Source organism: Schistocerca serialis, chromosome 3 (assembly GCF_023864345.2).
Source record: "Schistocerca serialis cubense isolate TAMUIC-IGC-003099 chromosome 3, iqSchSeri2.2, whole genome shotgun sequence".
Taxonomy (NCBI): domain Eukaryota; kingdom Metazoa; phylum Arthropoda; class Insecta; order Orthoptera; family Acrididae; genus Schistocerca; species Schistocerca serialis.
The window spans coordinates 763,742,641-763,763,339 of NC_064640.1; the positions used below are offsets into that span (position 1 = coordinate 763,742,641).

Here is a 20,699-nt window from a genome sequence, read left to right on the forward strand (position 1 = left end):
TTCTCGTGACATCTAACTGTCATTTCAGCCTTACATAGGTTCAAATTCGTTTTCGTTAGAAAATCCAAGAGTTTCTCGTGGTAAACGGAATAATTCTGATGCATCTCACTTAGTTTTGCACACTTGTATTTACACAGTGGACACAAAATGCTATCTTCACGTACCTTTTGGTGTCAGTGACTGCTGAAATTGTCATGTCTAGAGGTACTGGAATTACAAATGTTACACGCAAATTTCAAAGCACCATTACTCAGACGTTTAGTATTAATATCTCTTTGCAAGTTACTGTTGATACTGAATGTTGCACAACAACCCACGCAAGTATATTCAGCCATGTTTCGAGGATCTGAGAATGGCACTGCAAGCTTAGAATACAGTGCAGACTCTGCAGTAATTCAGTGGACGCTTACATCCGAAGCACAATGACAGGTACCAAGAACCTAAAATAACAGTAACGTAAACACCAATAAACAACACTCGGCAAGAATCAAGGCACAGAGCATTACAACGGCACAAAATTACAAACTTTAAACACTCAGCTTCATGCATTGCTGTGGCTGTACGCCAAGACAAGGTGTTTCTTAGGTTTTTGCTTGGTTTCCCCCCATCTGGTCTACTGAAGAAACCGGGGCCAAGTACAGTGTTTCGTTGGCCCCATCTAGTGTGGCATGCCCAAGCATGCTTGATAGTGATTGGGATCAATTTGCGCAAGCATCATTACTGTACAACCACCTTGATGCTTGATCAAATTTGCATGCTTGTGCAAGCGTTCAAGCGTGTGTATGCTTGAGTGTGTGTACCAATAATAGGGAGGCCTGTGCAAGCGTTTGTCGGTGATCTGGTTTGATTTAATTTTTATTTGGTCCTGTTAAATAACGTTCTGTACAAAGGTTGTACTGTATTGTAGGTCAGGTCATAGAATACAATATCACTCGTACATGGAGAAAGAAGAAAATCAACGGTACTGTGAGGTAGTTTCCATAGCGTGTCTACTACGAATAGTTAATACAGGAATGATGTTTTCGTTTCTTTAACCACTCTGGTTCACAAATCTCGTTTTCTCCCCTTTCTTTTAACACAAGCAAAAAGGTTGCCAAAGCCAGCTCATCGTCGTCTCAGCTCGGCATTTTCTTGTGAACAAACTAATGTTTATATAAGCATGCTTGAACCGTATGTAAGCGCCAGAAATCTGTGCATGCTTGCTCAAGCACGCTTGAGCAACCAAGACGGTCAAGCATGCAGTTACGTGTGTGATCGCCGTATGTTAGTGCAAAGAGAAGCGTTAACTCGACAGAGAGCTCTGCACTTGACAAAGTAGTTTTCTGATTGCCTCGTAATCTTTTTAGATTAATTATCGAGTGAAACAGCAAAACGACTTGCAATAACATTAAACACAAAACCAATTACATCGTTCATTATTTATTTTCCAAATTGGCATATCGTTATAAACGGGCAGACAGGTGTATGGTAATGTCAATAAAGGAAGTACTTGTTCTAAACAAAAATGTGGAAACAGCCAATTTCGTTTAGCAGGCTTTCGCGACCATCTGCCAATTCAGGTGATTTAACATTTCCTTGGCACTCATCTATGGGTCAAACTAAGGTGTGACCAATCTCACTGCCTTTTTCATAGATGTTCAATATCCGCAGTTAGTCCTGCTTGTTATGGGTCTCGCACAACTGCGCAGTATTCTAAAATTGGACCTGCGAGTGATTTGTCTGCAATCTCCTTTGTAGACCGACAGCACTTTCCCACTATCCTACAAATTAATCTTTTATTGACGCTATTGTGGAGAACGTGCAACATATTTGCATCATTAATTGATAATGGCACGCATTAGTATAGAAGGCGAAGCCACGTTTAACTTAATACCTCAAACAATTTTCTCAGAGGGACAGAGGCAGAAGAAGTCGCTCCTGGCATAGAAGGCGCGTTGACATACAGGGTGTCCAGCGAATGAGTCACTGTTTCAAAATTAAATATGTCAAAAAATAATATCGATGGACGACTGCAATGAAAGGTACTTTTATTGTGAATTTTATAAAAAATTTTCGAAATAGTTCAAAAAGTTGCTAACAGATGACGCTGTCCGCTATGCAGCTCGAACAGTATCAGTGTGAATTATTTAAGTCTTACTCTGCAAATAGTGTTTGCAGTCACATCACAGTATTTGAAGGATATGGGGAAAGAGAACGGTAACACTCAAATTTGAATTTTTCAAACCAAGTACAGTAAAGCAAAGATAACCCCGATGTACACAAGTTGATGCAACGACTTTGTCTAATTGATGACAGATAGCAGCACAATGTTGTTCCGTTTCTATGAGAACCCCTGCGACCATAAATATAACAGACTGGCACTGACGTCATTTTCGTGGCTCCAACAACTCTGGGCTAAAGTCACGTGAATGTTGGCAAAACATGGTTGTTTCGTCTTGCGCTTGTGGCTGTACTCAGCGTTTTGTCGGGGGAAATGGCATTACCTTTCACGTGTGTTTCTGTGATAGTGCAGATGCGCTTATTGAAGTCTGCTGAAGTGACTTTTATATGTTTTTCACACTTGAAATAGAGTATCACGTAAATTAAAGTGTTGAAAGTGATGCCTGTAAAGTCAGACTCATATTACATTTTGGAAAGTATCTGTGATAATTCGGTTACAGAAGTAAGTATAACCGTTTCTCGTTCCTACGCATAGGTTCACTAAGGATGAATACTGAAGGCAGCATTGGATACAGGCCCTGAAACGGGAAAACTTTAAGCCCTCTGCACATACGCGCCTTTTTGTATATACAAGTGAGATTATAGTAAGGTAAGAGCACCTATAGTCGACACATGAAGAGAATTTTTTCTACCTTCTAATACTATTAAATAAATGTAGGCTCCAAAATTATTTTCTGAAACTTCAAAGTCTCACCTTTCATCTAAAATATCATTTTTTTAAACTGTTAGTTTAAACTTTTGTAAAAATAGTAGGAACTGAACCTTTGAAGTGCACCTAAAATTGATACCCTAAAATGGACCTGCTCGTGAAGTCGACAATTTTGGCACCTATAGTTGACATAATTCCCATATCCCATTTTCTAATAAGTGACTATAGCTCAAAACGCGGCGAATCCAATATTTAAAGTTTTGACACGAGCCCACTCTTACTGTTTAATAGAATTTTAACGACATTTTACTTTAATTGATAGTTTATATAGTAATTTCGTCCCTCTGCCCACCACAGGGGCGTTCGATGAATTTGTAAGATTTTACAAATGGAATCTAGGTTAAATGTAGTTCTGACGTAATTTTTCGCAAATAAAAAAGTAATTTTTGTTGGAAGCGTTTGGCAGTGAACTGAGAAATGTGGGTAAAATACGATACAAACATAGGATGGCAGACCGCTGATTTGAAATCCCGCCACGTTTTGCCAACAGTCACGTGGTTTATGTTGGAGCCACACCAGCCCTATAGCTTCTGCACAGCTAGGCCAGTCTACTAGTATCTATGGTCGAAGGAGAACCCACAAACTCTGGTGAGAGACGAGAAACCATACCTTCAAAATGGAGGCAATAACTGAGAGGATTGTGGTCTTTCTTCAATTTTAATTGAATTGTGTGGTGATTCCGACAGTTTTAATGCCGACATTAATGATTCAGATTCCAGTTCAAACCAGGAGATGGAAGAGTCTACGAATATTAATACCAGTATATATGAGGTAAGGGTTGTTTTGACATGTTATTTGCTGGATGTCGTTACCTTTGTGCTGGGTGGTTAGGCTATGTGTTTTTATTTTTGTCTTGAACTGTTTTACAAGCCCTTTATACTAAGATACAGTCAATACACCTTTTAATACAACTACTTTCTGTCGTGTAAATCAATTTTGTTAGCAAAAAAGAAAATACTCGTACATTTGGGTTACTATCTTATTGATGAAGTTATTGGTTTAACAGAATTTTTTCAGATTGCACTTTCTATACAATAATATGTCTTGACTAAAAGGAAAAGGTCCACAACCGTGCATGACGTCATCGCCAGTGGTCGTACTGCTGCGCGAGACGCTTTTAGCTGCTAGCCTATATTGATCTTGACGCTCATCAAATTCTTATCTAAAATAAAAAAATAATCCGATACTTCAAATAATATTTTTCTCTTATTTTTACGATACACTGTCTCTTTTTCGTAAGATCACATTGAAACTTAATTTGAAGTTAAGTGAAATTTTGAATTATCTGTACAAATACGTGTTTCGGGAAATCAATGAAATGTTTGGAAATTCGATAAGCAATGAGTTAGTATTTATATTTACACAATTATTTATTTTTTTATTTGTGCCGAAAAATACAAAAATCTTCACAGAACCAAATTTTCAGTAATTTTTCTCATACTCTTTAGAGTGTTGTAACACTTGATATTTACAGCATCAGTAACCCTTATTATTTATAAAATAAGCCCCTTATTATAAAGAATATTGACCTCAGGACCAAGTATACAGTCGATGATTTCATGTACTGTGCAATTTGCAGTACAATCAAACCCAACAAATATATCGCCAGGCAAGTTGCTACAACATGCACAAAACAATACATTTCTTTGGCATCTTTCGTGAAGAAACAACTCTCTCTCTCTCTCTCTCTCTCTCTCTCTCTCTCTCTCTCTCTCTTGTGTGCACAAAACAATACATTTCTTTGGCATCTTTCGTGAAGAAACAACTCTCTCTCTCTCTCTCTCTCTCTCTCTCTCTCTCTCTCTTGTGTGTAAGTAATTTCTGTGCAGCAACATGTGTATATTCTACACGTTAAAACATCCTGATGAGGATAATACAGTCCACCTCTACTGATAACAGCTGTTTAATGATTTTGGTTATCTTTCACATCCTCATCGTGTGCTATTAGATATAGTTTACAATAATTAAATTTATTTTTCTTAATGACAATATGAGCAGTAGCCATCTATGTACTGAAGTACAGGCCGCATGTCCTCATCTAACCTCTGTTTGTTAGCATCATCTACAACTAAATTCAATTCTTAATTAAATGTCACTTGTGAAAGGTCATTTATCTCGCTCATTAGACCAAATATCATTCTTGAAAACTTCCTCACTTATTTTTTTGTGACTTTAATATTAATGACACGCAGCTTTGTACCCTTAATTTACTTTCTGTCTCAAAAATCTTCTGATTGAGACATGGTAATTACCACCATTCAATGAACGATACTTCCCAAACCTGCTTTCTAGATCATCAGCTTGAACCTTGCCTGTTAGGAACTATTCTCTCTCTCTCTCTCTCTCTCTCTCTCTCTCTCTCTCTCTCTCTCTCTCTCTCCAAACGTAATACCTAACATGTTCAGCATAAGACCGAACATCTGCAAACTGAATGACAGACATTGTATCATCGCACATCTCAGAACATAATGATACCCCCATGAACTTCACTGTAATATCCATACCAAATGAAACAGCAATAAAAACTTGACTTCTTTCTGTACAACAAACACCAAGCTAATCAGGCCTAATAAAAATGCCAAACACATAAACAAAAAAGAACCATAATCATTCGCTGAAAACACGTACACAACCCTCGTTACCGCACCAAGTACCTAAACTTAAACCATGTTAGCACAATGACAACCAAAACTCAAATGAACCCAATGCCACAAGTTAAACTCAGCACATCCACCACCACTACCACCAGAGGGCACCATCAAATACTAAATACTTGACTTCTTTCTGCACAACAAACACCAAGCTAATCAGGCCTAATAAAAATGCCAAACACATAAACAAAAAAGATCCATAATCATTCGCTGAAAACACGTACACAACCCTCGTTACCGCACCAAGTACCTAAACTTAAACCATGTTAGCACAATGACAACCAAAACTCAAATGAACCCAATGCCACAAGTTAAACTCAGCACATCCACCACCACTACCACCAGAGGCCACCATCAAATACAACACAACCTCTACAGACACAACCAACTCAAATACTCCGCATCATAATGACATCACACACCACTCCATTACGTCATGTGTCAAAGCAGATGAGTGGAATTGGATGCTTCGGTTGACCTGAATGTTCCATCATTAACCAATTTGCAAACTGATGTAGCAACTCTAGTGTGTGTTTAGAATTCCTGGTTATTGGCTCTTGGAACATATTTAATTACCTCTGACCTTTTAACAAAGTTTGAATGTTAACTGCATGTCACCACTTGCAAATTATCTCAATGAAATTTGCACTGTCATTGTGGTGAAAAATATGAAGAGCAAGTTTTACATTCTCCCTTTCTGTGGTTGATGGATACTGTGATTTAAGAGACAGTTTGTTGGCAAATTTCAATAAATTTTCCTTTTCAAGTGACTGAAGAGATTTCCAACTGCTTAAAAATGCAAAATTGCCATAAGCCTCATTGTTACAATCTGGAAGCTATAATCTCTTCTTTCTGATTTAGCCAGTTGTTATGTATATATTCCAATAGGTGCACACTATCAAACAGAAAATACAAAAGGCTACATCCAGCACCTGGAGAAGGGTTTGAGTACTTAATTTTAAGTTCAGGTGGATCACTGAAGTATGATACAGCCTTATTATTGATGTCATTATCGTTACCAAGAACATCATACCATATGCTCTGCAGTTTCAATACAACCTTTTTAAAAAAGGTGGAAAGAGCAGGGGCCTGCGTGGCTTTGACAGGTAGATCATGAGCTACATCATTGTACTGTGTATCCAAATGACACACCATAAATACATAGGCTGTAAATGCACATCCACTTCTACTACTACTACTACTACTACTGCTACTGCTACTTTGGGCCTGACCCACAATATAACACCTTTTGAAATGCATTAGTGATTTTAAATGCCTTCCATCAAGATGAGGACTGTTCAATCTTGTTCAGTCAAAAATGACACTTTGTTAGCTGTGTATTCTAGAAAATATGCAGAAACTTGCCTAAGAACAGGATTAATAGAAAATCCAATACATATTCTAGTCAGAGTAGCTGGACAAGGCATCATTATTAAAGACACACAACAGTGAGGAGAAATTGAGTGAACTAATGACCATACCACCAAAATATCCCATGAATATCTTGCCCTATTCTTTTTACATTTTAGCATTGAAAGCTGTTCTTTCAAAAATGTAATTATTTCTTGTCTATCTGGTAACTTTTGAAATAAATTGTTCAAAACAATAAATATAAAATGAATACTCTCAGTAGTATTATTGTATTCTCTATTGCTAAATTGTAAGTTCGCCATATTAAGCATGGTAGTTAAGTGTGTCGTATTATTTACAGTTACTGGGAACTTGAAATTCTCTATTTGATCAGTCTGCAGATCATTTACATGAACAGTGAGACTTAAGTTTGCCCTAATATGACAAAAAAACTTTCTGAAATGACACTTCACTAATTAAAAGGAAATGTACAACAGTCTTCTTAACACAGATCGACTCACACAAATCAAAAGTATTAATTTTATAATTGATTCATTCAGGGCTGAGAAGGATACAGACTTCATATGTTCTTCATGACTAGTCAAACTTTCCTTTAGAACACAAATGACGTAAGCATTTTCTATATGCTGTCTTCAGTCCTCGGGAGATTCTCTTGATGTTGAAGGTGTAGATAAATATCCAGGACCTCCAAGTAATAGTGATGGTACTGCACCTGTAATAAATATATTAACTGCCATTATCTTACCTTATACGTTATAAGGTCAACAGATTCATTCACTAATTATATACCGTAACACAGTCCGTAAACACCCAACAAACCTTTCCTTAGCTGTGGATGGTCAAGAGGTGCTGTAATAAATTTTCGGGTCTTAGCCTCATATGCTGATGTACTTCTTTCTGTATCGTGTGCATGAAAGTGCCACTCACAAAACTGTTAAAAATAATAGAGTAGCTTGCATTAGTGTGACAAAACAGTTCCCATATATAGGTTATGTTTATAAATTACAGTTAATGCCTGAACTAATTAAAAATATTTAATGTATTTGTTTACTGAAGCTGCTGCTTTCCACAGAATCGTATGTAGGTGTAAAATTATTGTGATGAACTGCACTTACCCATTTTCTCCTTGCATTTTCATCATGTGGGAAATGGAATATACTTACTCTTTCTTGAGTACTATGATTGCCTTTACAAGGCCCCTCCCCTTGCCAGGGGGCTCCGGATCTTTCAAGAGTTCGTGTGTGGCGCACATGGCGGCCCAGGCTATTCCTTCCTGGGCTGCATTTCCCTTCCCCATGCCCCTCCCTACCCTGTCCTCACTCCTTCTCCTCTGCCCCCTGCTTCCCCTCTCTTAGTGTTCTTACTTATGTCGACCTGGCTATCCACCTGGTTTTGTTCCCTATGCCTTTTCTTTTTCACCTTCATTTTTGATTCCCTTTGGGGTTTGACTGCCACTTCTCCATAGTGTGAGCCGTTTGGGGAATAACTCCTTTCCTAGTACCTATGGTGTGGGGGGGGGGGGGGGCTCACCACTTTTTGGTAAGTTCGCGCTCGGCTACCACAGGGCCCCAACATTTGCAGCACCCCTTCCCTGCTGCATGTTTATCATTCTGGTATTCTTCTTCCTCTTCCTTGGAGGGACACGTCTGGAACATTTTTGGGAATGTGTTCTGAGGTTTTAATAGCATGACATGAGAACAACCCCGTCATGTAGATTCTCTTCCTTCGTTCTTCATCTTCTACCATTCCCCTGCATCGTTGTTTGAGGTTCCTCTCAATTTCTTCTTCCTCCTTGTGCGCTCCTGAAGGCTGGCCCATGTTGTTTTACGTGTAACAGGTGATTGGGTAATGTGTAATTCCCAGACCTGGGGTAACAGGTACAAGTCATACGTACTCCCTGGTACAAGCCAGGCCTAGGGAGGGGTGATTGCTTGAGCTGTTGCCTTTCCAAATTGCTATTTGGCCCTCTGTCAGGAGGTCGAGATGTGTGACCTGAGGTGTGAACAATCACCTAAGACCGGTTATCTCATCTGTGAGGGGCCGCCAATTGGAAGGAGCGGGCCATCGGAGACACTAGCAGTCGTGGGGATTTTTGTCACAATGAGCCAGTCATCATCTCAGCCTCAGTCTCTCAGTGTTTTCTAAACATAAATGGAATCGGGCTAAAGATTCAAAGAATCTCCCAGCTGCACTTAAGTTCCTTGTGGTATCACATAATGGAGGAGGTCAGTCCTTTGCTATGGTTAATCCGTTTATTATTCAGAAAGCTGTTCATGCAATTGCCAGCCCTGTGATGTGCTGCTCTCGTTTACATAATCTCTGCTTCTGGAGTCCCGTTGTGATTTTCAAGCCCAACAACTGCTCACAGTTCTGCTCCTCCGTGGCTATCCTGTTCACGTTGAGGCTCTTTGAATGCTGAATTCTTTGTGAGGTGCTATTTACACTTGGCTGCTTGATGGTCCGACTGAGGGAGAAATCAAAACTAACCTCTCTGATCAGAGTGTTCTAACAGTACCACCAGTTGCAAAGTAGGTTAGAAATAAGATTTAATAATGTTGCTCATGCAGCATATGTTCGCTTTATCGGGCAACAACAAAGTTATTGACTGTGGATGGTATTGTCAGAAAAAGTCACTGTAAAAAAAAAAGTCATTAATTTTGGCACTTATCTTGAGTGGATTCCCACGTAGATTTCGTCGAGGTTGTTATGGCTCATCTTGTTGATTCTAGAATGATTCCACTTTGACTGCTAGAAGATCCAGATCTGTATTTTAGCAATATTTGAAGACCTAACAAATGTGTTTTTCAGGAAATTCTTAATGATCAAACAATCCCAGATCAGAGCTATGGTATGGTAGAAATAATTTTTGACTTGGTGTTCACGATCCACATTTTTATTAAACTTCTTGTAAATTCACATATAGTTCTTAATTGCCACATCATCTAGAAAACAGTTTTGTATCAATCTTCATATATTGAATTTCCACTTTAACCAAACACAAGACTTGACTGTTCTTTTACAAAGCAAAATAACAACTTAACTTCTGCAAAGTGAAACAAAAACTGCTCTGTGCGCATTCGCACCAAAACGGTTACAAGTAAGTCAAAGATTATGACAGTCTCACAGAAATGAATACACACAAGAACCATATCACTGTAATATATCGATACATCGTAGTACCTATACATTAATAAAACCAAATGTGAATATTGTCCCAAAAATATGTCTGTTACTTCGCAGAAAAGTAGTAAGATATTATTGGTATCGAGAACTGGGGTTGGAGTGCCGTAATGGTCACGTAAATAAAGAACCATTACAGTGTCACTGCAGTCCATTGGGTAATGAAAAAGGTTGGTGCACCCTTCCTGCCTAAACAGTCTTTTTCTCACGTTTGATCAAGTAGTACTTCCATTATAGACCAAAGCAGGCTATGAAATCATCATGGTCCAACCCCGTACATTCCAAACCCAATGCATTGCCGTCAGTGTTAGAACCACACTCGCATGTCCTATTGAAAACGTGGACAAATGTGTTACTCTTGGGAAGGATACTCAAGAGGGCTATTGCCTGCCACCTTCTCCCCGCTATGTGAGTTGCAGTGGTGACCTTCCAGCCTCACCCCGAGAATGTCCCATGTATCTCAATGAGCAGGCCATCTAGGAGGTCTGGGAGAAGGAAAAAGTACCTTACCCTGTGGCTTGCAAGTTGTTGGCTAATTGAAAGCCCTGCATTTTACCATCAGGTACCGTTCTTGCTACTCCTTGCTCCTAGCTCCATGAAGGACATGGCCCCACAGGCTTGCAACTTGAAATTCAGCACTGCAGTTGTAAAGTAGCCCAGTATCACCATATCATTCCAGTGTCCTCCTCCTCCTCCTCCTCCTCCTCCAGATGCGCAACAAGCCACCTAATCTTTTCTGCAACAGCAGGCCGGAAAGGACAAATGGAACACACTCGTGAAACTTCCTATGATGTCCCTCCAGTCAACACACATCCCCCCCCCCAAGGGGCTCACGGTCCTTTCATGAGTACATGTGTGGTGACTATGGGGCCCCGTGCTATTGCAGCCTTCCTTCCTTTCCTGGGCTGCATTTTCTTTCCTTTCCTTTCCCTTCCCCTCCTTGCTCCTTCTCCACCCTCTCCTTTCCCTCTTTCGGTGTCCTTGTTTATGTTGGCCCTGCTATCCTCCTGGTTATGTTGGCTTTGTGAGTTGGTTTTGTTGACTAATTACCTCATCCTCTTGGCATTCTTTGGTCCCCCTCTGGGGTTTGACCTCGTTTACTAAATTTCTATTCTGTAATGTGAGCCATTTGGGGAAGAGCACCTTACCTAGTGTCTCCAGCATGTGCCCTCCTAGTCCTTCCATCTTTTCCTTCACGTCGTTGTCTGATGCTAGGGTACATAGCCAGCCTGTGTGGTGGAGTCGCTATGTACCCTTTTGGTTGAGCCCCCTGGAAACACGGGGATCACACTTGATACTTGAGCCGTGACCACCTTATGTAATCCTAGAAGTGGTTGCTTGTCATCTTGGAGCATCAGAACTCCCGGCAATGGCCGCCGTGCCAGGCGACCTTTGCTGTGGTTGGGTGGTGCCCGTGGAGAGAGACCCTGATCAGAGTGAGTGGTATCAGGGCAAATGCTATGCAAATGAAATGCATGCGGGTCCAGAACTCTGGCCGTTCTTCTATGGCCATCTCTTTGAATCGAAATGATTCTTTTAGTGCTGCTTCTCCTGCCCCTTCGGCCTTCCCTTCCATGGCTACCCCGTGGGAGGAGGGTCAGGCTTGTCAGCTTAGGGGCAAAAGCTTTACCCCGCTATCTGGTTTGCACCAGGACTGATGGGGATACTTTCACCAATACCAAACCTTTATTTTTTTGTGGAACACATTGAAGACGAGTTTGGTGAAGTGGACTCTCTGAACAAGATGTGGTCGGGTCCTTTATTGATCAAAACTGCTTCGGCTGCCCAGTCTGTGGCACTTTGTGCCTGTGACCATTACCCCCCACAAGTCTTTGAATATAGTTCAAGATGTAATTTTTCACAGGGACTTTATCCTTCAAACTGATGAACTTGGGGACAAGCTAGGACAGCAGGGTGTTCACTTTGTTGGCATGTTCAGAATGGCCTGTAGGACTATCACATTGATACTGGTGCCTTTATCTTGGCCCTTGAAGGTAATACCCTCCCTGAGAATGTCAAGATAATGGTTTATTGATGTGACGTGAAGTCGTATATCCCACCACCTATGAGATGTTTTAAGTGCTTGCGTTTTGGACACATCTCCCCACTGTTCGCAGACCCCTCTCTGTGGGGACTGTGGATGTCCACTCCATGAGGGGAGTTCCTGTGTTCCCCCTCCTGTGTGTTTTAATCGTCATGGCAGTCATTCTCCACTTTCATCGGATTGCCCAGCTTATAAGAAGGAAAAGAAGACACAGGAGTATAAGTCCCTTGATCATCTAACCTACACTGAGGCTCGTAAGAAGTATGCACGTCTTCATCCTGTGTCAGTGATGTCTAGCTATGCTTTAGTTAAATCTTCACCCCTTCCTCCCCCTAGTCCCGAACCCCTCTCCTCTCCCCCCTCCCCTCCGTGTGCCGCTCCCCCTCCCCAGCTGGAGAAGTGTCCCACTTCTTCGGCGTCTGCTGGTTGAGGCACCTTCCAGGCAAAAGGTCTGCTGCCATGCAACAAACACAAGAACCACGGTCTGTGGGCCCCCAGGTCGCCCGCTCTCTTCTTGTTCCAGATCTTGCTGCAGCTGGCTCCTTTCTGCAGCACAGCCCTCCTCGATCTCAAACAGAAAAGAAGAAAAAACATAAGTCTCAGGACAAGGAGCCTCTGGTGTCGCCAGGGGTCCCGTCCCCACCTATGCAACCTGACTCTGACCTGCTGTTGCTAGATGTCGCCCCCTCCTTGTCGGTGATGGATGGTGACCCAGTGGCATGACTGGCTTTAGCCTGTCTGTCCCCCCCCCCCCCCCCCCCAAATTTGAATCATCGTTCTGTGGGTATCCATTGGAACTGTAATAGATATTACCATCAACTTCCGGAGTTGAAATCCCTTATTTCATTTTACTCTGCAGCTTGTGTGGTTCTGGAAGCGGTTGCTGTTAGGGTCCACCTGGACTATGGGATCACAGTTCGCAATCTTTATCTCCCCCCTGGCCCAGTGATGGTTCCTTTTCTGCCATTGATCTTTGTCTTTCTTCTCCCTCCCTCCCCCCTGCGGGTCCGGGGTAAGAATAGGCCAGAGGTATTCCTGCCTGTCGTAAGAGGCGACTAAAAGGAGTTCCAACCGTTTCGGCCTTCCATGTGATGACCCCCCTTGGGGTTTGACCTCCATTTTTCAAAATTCTACAGAAGTACGAGCCTTTTGGGGAAGGACACCTTACGTGGTGTACCACTGGTCCTAAGTGCGCTAAGACCTTGGCACTCAGCATTGTACCGGCGTTGTAACCATACCCACTATTCCTCAAATTGGGCCTAAACGCCTGATGGGTTGTACAAGTTACGCCCATAGTGCGTCCCCATCTGCACCAGCGATCATGATGGACTTTCCATGGCACCAGAAATCCAGCACGGTAGCCAGCCCATTGTGGTGGGGTCGTCATGTACCCTCTAGGTTGTAGCCCCCTGACAACACAGGGATCGTACTGCCGATACCTGAGCTGCACCCTCCCCACGTCGGCCAAGGAGTAGATGCCCGTCTCCTTGGGGCATCAGGACTCCCGGCAACGGTCATCCTGCCAGGTGACCCTTGCTGAGGCTGGGTGGCGCCCGTGGGGAGAGCCCCTGGTCGGAGTGGGTGGTATCGGGGCGGACGTTTCGCAGATGAAACGTCAACACGTATCAGGTCGCTCTGCGGCCGAGTCTTTCAACAGAAAAGGTACCGTTTCTAGTTCTGGTTCTCCTGCCCTTTCCCCCTTGGCCACTCCCTGGGAGGAGGGACAGGCCCGCCGGCTTGGGGCGAAGTACTTACCCCACTATTTGGTCTGTTCTCGAACCGATGGGGGGACGTTCGCCACCTCCAAGCCCATGTTCTGTGTTCAGCACATTAAGGACATCTTCGGGGAAATCGAGGCTCTCAGCAAGATGCGTTCAGGGTCCGTTCTTATCAAGACCACCTCCGCCATACAGTCGGCGGCGCTCCATGCATGCGACTACCTAGGGGACATCCCAGTGTCCATTGTCCCGCATCTGGCACTAAATAGGACGCAGGGGGTTATTTTTCATCGTGACCTCCTGCTACAATCTGATGAGGAGGTCAGGGCCAACCTGGAGCGCCGAGGTGTGCATTTCGTCCGGCGAGTCCAGCGCGGCCCCAAAGACCGTCGCATCGACACCGGGCAAGGGGGACGTTCTCCCGGAGAAGGTAAAGGTGATGTGCTACCGGTGCGACGTGCGACCTTACGTCCCGCCTCCTATGCGCTGTTTTAGGTGTTTGCGCTTTGGGCACATGTCGTCACGGTGTGAGGCTGAGCCCCTTTGTGGCGATTGTGGACGTCCTCTTCATGAGGAACATACATGCACCCCACCACCTCGGTGCATTAATTGTCCTGTCATCCACTCGCCTAGATCCTCAGACTGCCCCGCATATCAGAAGGAGAAGAAGATACAAGAACTCAAAACTTTGGATCGGCTCTCTTATTCTGAGGCCAGGAAGAAGTATGACCGCCTCCATCCCGTGACGTTGACAACTTCGTTTGCCTCAGTTGTGTCCACTCCTTACGCGGTATCCTCACCCCTATCCTGTCCCCCCTCCGCCTCCTCCGCCCATCAGGGGGCTCTGCCTCCGCCTCCCAAATCCCTCCCTTCCAAATCCTCCTCCCCCGTGGCCCCCGCCCCCTCTGCCCCAGGGGCCACCCTTCCTCCTCCTCCTCCTCCTCCTCTCCCCCCGCCACCTGAGAAGCGATCCTCTTCTCAGGCGTCCATCGGTGAAACGTTCCGGACCCCAGCTTCCGAGGTCCGGCGTTCCAAAACGGACCCCGCGCGTGAGGACCTTCTTCGGGTCCAGCCCACCATCCCTGTGCCTCCTCGGCCTTCCAAGAAGGCCTCCAAGAAGAAGTCTTTATCCCCCTCTCCACCCCGGCGCGTTTCGTCTGACGCTCCATCCGTGAGTCGCTGCTCCCGGCCGTCCTCAGTTTCGCCGGGACACTCTGCTGCCAGGCGCTCAGCTGGCCTCTCGTCGGCAAATGATGCTGCCCCTCCTACATAACCAGGGACAGTGGCTGCAGCTGGCGACAACTCGATGGAACCGGATCCGCCTCCCGTCGGTTGTAGCGTTATTCCCTCGCAACCTGGCCCTCTGTGGCCGTCGAGGTGACCAGCTCTTCCCCCGTCTCGTTCCCCCAACTTTTTGACTAGCGATGGCCTTGTTACATTGGAACATAAGAGGTATTCGATCTAATCGGGAGGAATTACAACTGCTCCTCCGCCTGCACTGTCCGCTTGTCCTTGGTCTCCAAAGCAAGTTGCGCCCGACTGACCGTCTTGCCTTTACCCACTATACCTCGGAGCGGTATGTCTTCACCCCTGTGGACGGTATCCCAGCTCATGGTGGGGTCATGTTGCTCGTTCGGGACGATGTCTATTACCATCCCATCCCATTGACCACCCCACTCCAAGCAATAGCTGTCCGTATTACTCTTTCTGCTTTTACTTTTTCAGTTTGTACCATCTACACTCCACCGTCATCTGCTGTTAGTTGGGCTGACATGATGCACCTGATCGTTCAGCTTCCCCCGCCGTTTTTATTGTTTGGCGACTTCAATGCCCATCATCCCCTTTGGGGCTCTCCTGCATCCTGTCAGAGAGGCTCACTCTTGGCGGATGTCCTCAACCATCTCAATCTTGTCTGCCTCAATACCGGCGCCCAACTTTCCTCTCGGACTCTACTCATACCTACTCCCACTTGGACCTCTCGATCTGTTCTACCACTCTTGCCCGTCGGTTCGAGTGGTATGTCCTTTCTGACACCTATTTGAGCGACCACTTCCCCTGTGTCGTTCGTCTCCTGCACCACACCCCATCCCCACGTCCTTCGAGCTGGAACATACTGAAAGCTGACTAGGGACTTTACTCCTCCCTGGCGACCTTTCCGGACCACGATTTTCCCAGTTGCGACAGTCAGGTCGAATACCTCACGGCTGTTATCATCAATGCTGCCGAACGTTCCATTCCTCGTACTACCTCTTCTTCACGTCGCGTTTCCGTCCCCTGGTGGAACGAGGCTTGTAGGGACGCTATCCGTGCTCGACGACGTGCTTTACGCACCTTTCGACACCATCCTAAGTTGGCGAATTGTATTGAATACAAACGACTCCAAGCGCAATGCCGTAGAGTCATCAAAGACAGCAAAAAAGCTTCTTGGGCCTCTTTCACCAGCTCCTTTAACAGTTTTACTCCCTCTTCCGTCGTTTGGGGTGGCCTGCGCCAGCTGTCTGGCATTAAGGCCCACTCCTCGGTACCTGGCCTGACCTCAGGTAATGAGGTCCTTGTTGATCCTGTGGCTGTCTCCAACGGCTTTGGCCGCTTTTTCGCGGAGGTTTCAAGCTCTGCCCATTACCACCCTGCCTTCCTTCCCAAGAAAGAGGCAGAAGAGGCTCGGCGACCTTCCTTCCACTCGCTGAATCTGGAAACTTATAATACCCCCTTTACTATGCGGGAACTCAAACGTGCGCTTGCACTGTCCCGGTCCTCTGCTCCGGGGCCAGATGCCATTCACGTTCAGATGCTGGCACACCTTTCTCTGGCGGGCAAAAGCTTCCTTCTTCGTACCTACAATCGCGTGTGGACCGAAGGTCAGGTCCCCATGCGTTGGCGTGACGCCGTCGTTGTTCCTATACCCAAACCCGGGAAGGATAGACACCTCCCTTCTAGTTACCGCCCCATTTCTCTTACAAGCTGTGTCTGTAAGGTGATGGAGCGCATGGTTAATGCTCGGTTAGTCTGGATTCTTGAATCTCGACGGCTACTTACTAATGTCCAATGCGGCTTTCGTCGCCGCCGCTCTGCTGTTGACCACCTTGTGACCTTGTCGACATTCATCATGAACAACTTTTTGCGAAGGCGCCAAACGGTAGCCGTGTTCTTCGACTTGGAGAAGGCTTATGATACCTGTTGGAGAGGAGGTATCCTCCGCACTATGCACAGGTGGGGCCTACGCGGTCGCCTGCCCCTTTTTATTGATTCCTTTTTAACGGATCGAAAGTTTTAGGGTACGTGTGGGTTCCGTATTGTCTGACGTCTTCCTCCAGGAGAACAGAGTGCCTCAGGGCTCAGTCTTGAGCGTAGCCCTTTTTGCCATCGCGATCAATCCAATTATGGATTGCATTCCACCTAATGTCTCAGGCTCTCTCTCTGTCGATGACTTCGCGATCTACTGCAGTGCCCAGAGAACACGCCTCCTGGAGCGCTGCCTTCAGCGTTGTCTAGACAGCCTCTACTCATGGAGCGTGGCAAATGGATTCCGGTTCTCTGAAGAGAAGACGGTTTGTATCAACTTTTGGCGATATAAAGCGTTTCTTCCGCCATCCTTACATCTCGGTCCCGTTGTTCTCCCATTCGTGGAAACAACTAAGTTTCTAGTGCTCATGTTGGACAGGAAACTGTGTTGGTCTCCACATGTCTCTTATTTGGCGGCCCATTGTGCAAGTTCCCTTAATGTCCTCTAGAGTTCTTAGCGGTTCATCTTGGGGAGCGGATCGCACTGTCCTGCTTCGCTTGTATCGGTCCATAGTCCGATCGAAGCTGGATTATGGGAGCTTCGTCTACTCGTCCGCTCGGCCATCCCTCTTATGCCGGCTCAACTCCATCCACCATCGGGGGATACGTCTTGCGACCGGAGCCTTCTACACTAGTCCTGTCGAGAGTCTTTATGCTGAAGCTGCCGAATTACCATTGACCTACCGGCGCGACGTACTGCTGTGTCGGTATGCCTGCCGGCTGTTGTCTATGCCCGACCACCTCTCTTACCAGTCCTTCTTCGCCGATTCTCTCGACCGTCAGTACGGGTTGTATGTGTCTGCCCTGCTGCCCCCCGGAGTCCGCTTCCGTCGCCTGCTTCGACAATTGGATTTTGCCCTCCCTACCACCTTCAGAGAGGGTGAGAGCCCGACACCACCTTGGCTCCAGGCTCCGGTTCATATTTATCTCGACCTCAGCTCACTCCCGAAGGAGGGTACTCCGGCTGCAGTGTATTGCTCACCGTTTGTCGAACTTCGTACTCGACTTGCCGGTCACACCTTTATTTACACCGATGGCTCCAAAACTGACGATGGTGTCGGCTGTGCCTTTGTCGTCGGGGCCGCCACCTTTAAATACCGGCTCCTCGACCAATGTTCCAGCTTTACGGCCGAGCTTTTTGCTCTCCATCAGGCCGTTCAGCATGCCCGCCGCCACCGCCATTCATCGTATGTACTCTGCTCTGACTCACTCAGTGCTCTTCAGAGCCTTGGAGCTCCCTACCCGGTCCATGCCTTGATTCAACGGATACAGCAGTCCCTCCATTCTTTTGCTGATAATGGTTCTCCTGTCAGCTTTCTGTGGGTTCCCGGACATGTAGGAGTGCCTGGGAATGAGGCTGCTGATGCTGCAGCCAAGGCTGCCGTCCTCCTGCCTCGGCCAGCCTCCCATTGTGTCCTGTCATCTGACGTTCGTGGGGATGTATGTAAGAGGCTTGTGTCGTTGTGGTGGGATGCTTGGTCATCCCTCCAAGGAAACAAGCTCCGGGCAGTAAAACCGCTCCCAACTGCTTGGACAACATCCTCCCGACCATCTCGGCGCGAGGAGGTCCTTCTGACCAGGTTGCGGATTGGGCATTGCCGGTTTAGCCACCGCTACCTGCTCTCCGGTGACCCAGCCCCGCAGTGCCCTTGTGGTCAGGCATTAACAGTGCGCCATGTTTTATTGTTGTGTCCCCGTTTTAGTCAATTTCGTGTTGTCCTGTCCCTGCCATCTACTTTACCGGATGTTTTAGCTGATGACGCTCGAGCAGCTGCTCGTATTCTACGTTTTATAACTTTAACTGGCTTGTCCAAAGACATTTAACCTTTTTACTTATTTTATCTGTATCTTTGTCAGGTCCTTCTGGTGTCCCCCCCATCCCCTTGAGTTTTACCAGATTCCATGTGCTCTAACAACAGTGACTGTGCGCTAATGACCTCAGCAGTTGAGCGCCCTTAAACCCAAAAAAAAAAAAAAAAAAAAAAAAAAAAAAGCCAGTTCCTGTTCCCTCGGTCGTTCAGAGTTCGGGTTGGTACTGTTTTTAGTTCTCCATGGACCCAGTAGAATGGTATCCCACAGGGTTCCGTATTGATTGTACTTCTTTTCCTCATTGCTACAGATGGACTTGTGGCCTCTGTCGGTCCTTTGGTCACCCCTGCTCTGTATATGGATGATTTCTGCATTTGGGTTAGTCCCTCTTCGATGGCCTCTGTAGAGCGGCATCTCCAGGGTGCTGCTATACGGCATGCCTCTGCATGGACCCTCTCACATGGGTTTCAATTATCTCCTTTAAAATCATGGGTGGTCCACTTCTGTCACTGTACTACGGTCCATCCCAATCCGGAGCTCTACCTCGATGCACGACGATTACCTGTGGTCCCACAGTTTCATTTCCTGGGTCTTCTATTCGACAACAAGCTCACTTGGCTGCTTCATATCAGGCTTCTGAAGATAGGATGTTTCTGTAAACTCGATGTCCTTCGCTTTCTCGCCAACACCTCTTGGGGTGTTGATTGTTCCACTCTTCTCTGCCTTTATCGGGCTGTAGTGCTGTCTCGCTTGGACTGTGGTTGTCAAGTTTATGGTTCAGCTGCTCCTTCCACACTGCGCCTCCTGGATCTGGTCCACCATTGTGGTATCTGTTTGGCCACTGGTGTCTTCCCTACTAGTCCTGTTGATAGTCTCTTAGTTGAAGCTGGGATCCCCGCCCCCTCATTCTGTTCGGCGGTCTCAGCTTCTGGTTTCTTATGCAATCACTGTCCATTCCTTTCCCACTCATCCTTCCTATTCTATCCTGTTCCCAGACCAAGGACGTCACCCACTCGATTCCCGCCCTCGGGCAAGTTCACCGGTTGGGCTCCGCCTTGCGTCTCTTCACTGCGATTTTCAGCTTCCTTCTTTGTCCTGTCTCCCACATTCCCTCCCCCCCACCCTCCGGTTAGTTCCTCATCCCTGGATTCAGATGGATCTCCGCCAAGGTCCGAAAGATTCCGTTCCCCCGATGGTGTTCCATTGTTTTTTCTGCCAAATTTTATGGGAGTTTTGAGATGCTGCTGTTTTTTACACCGATGGCTCTAAGTCTGCTGATCATATGGGATATGCCTTCACGTTCTCTGTTGGCATGGAAAATCATCTCCTGCCAACTGCATGTGGGGTGTTTACTGCAAAATTGATGGCAATTTCCCGGGCCCTTATCTTTATTTAACAGTCCCAACACAACTGCGTTCTGTTATGTACGGACTCAATGAGTGGCCTTCAGGCTACTGACTGATGTTTTTCCCACCATCCCTTGGTCTCGGCCATCCATGACCGTCTCGCTTATCTTCACCATGCTGCTTGTTCCATTGAGTTTCTTTGGGTCCCTGGCCATGTGGGTATCCCAGGTAATGAGCTTGCTGATCATTTGGCTGGGGGAGCAGTCACTTACACCCCCCCCCCCGCCCCTTCTCTGTAACCCCTCCTGTGGCAGATTTACGGCTTCATATCAAATCCCACTTTGCACAATCATGGGCCAACTCTTGGGA

At 45.8% G+C, this 20,699-nt stretch overlaps 1 long non-coding RNA gene across 1 annotated transcript in view; it reads left to right on the forward strand.

The window, feature by feature from the left end:
• The first annotated feature begins 3,497 nt into the window (after nt 1-3,497).
• Nucleotides 3,498-20,699, forward strand: part of LOC126470605 (uncharacterized) — a 46,607-nt gene continuing 29,405 nt past the window's right edge. The window contains exon 1 of the long non-coding RNA XR_007586268.1: nt 3,498-3,700. This is a non-coding gene — a long non-coding RNA (uncharacterized LOC126470605). The remainder of the gene's footprint in view (nt 3,701-20,699) is intronic.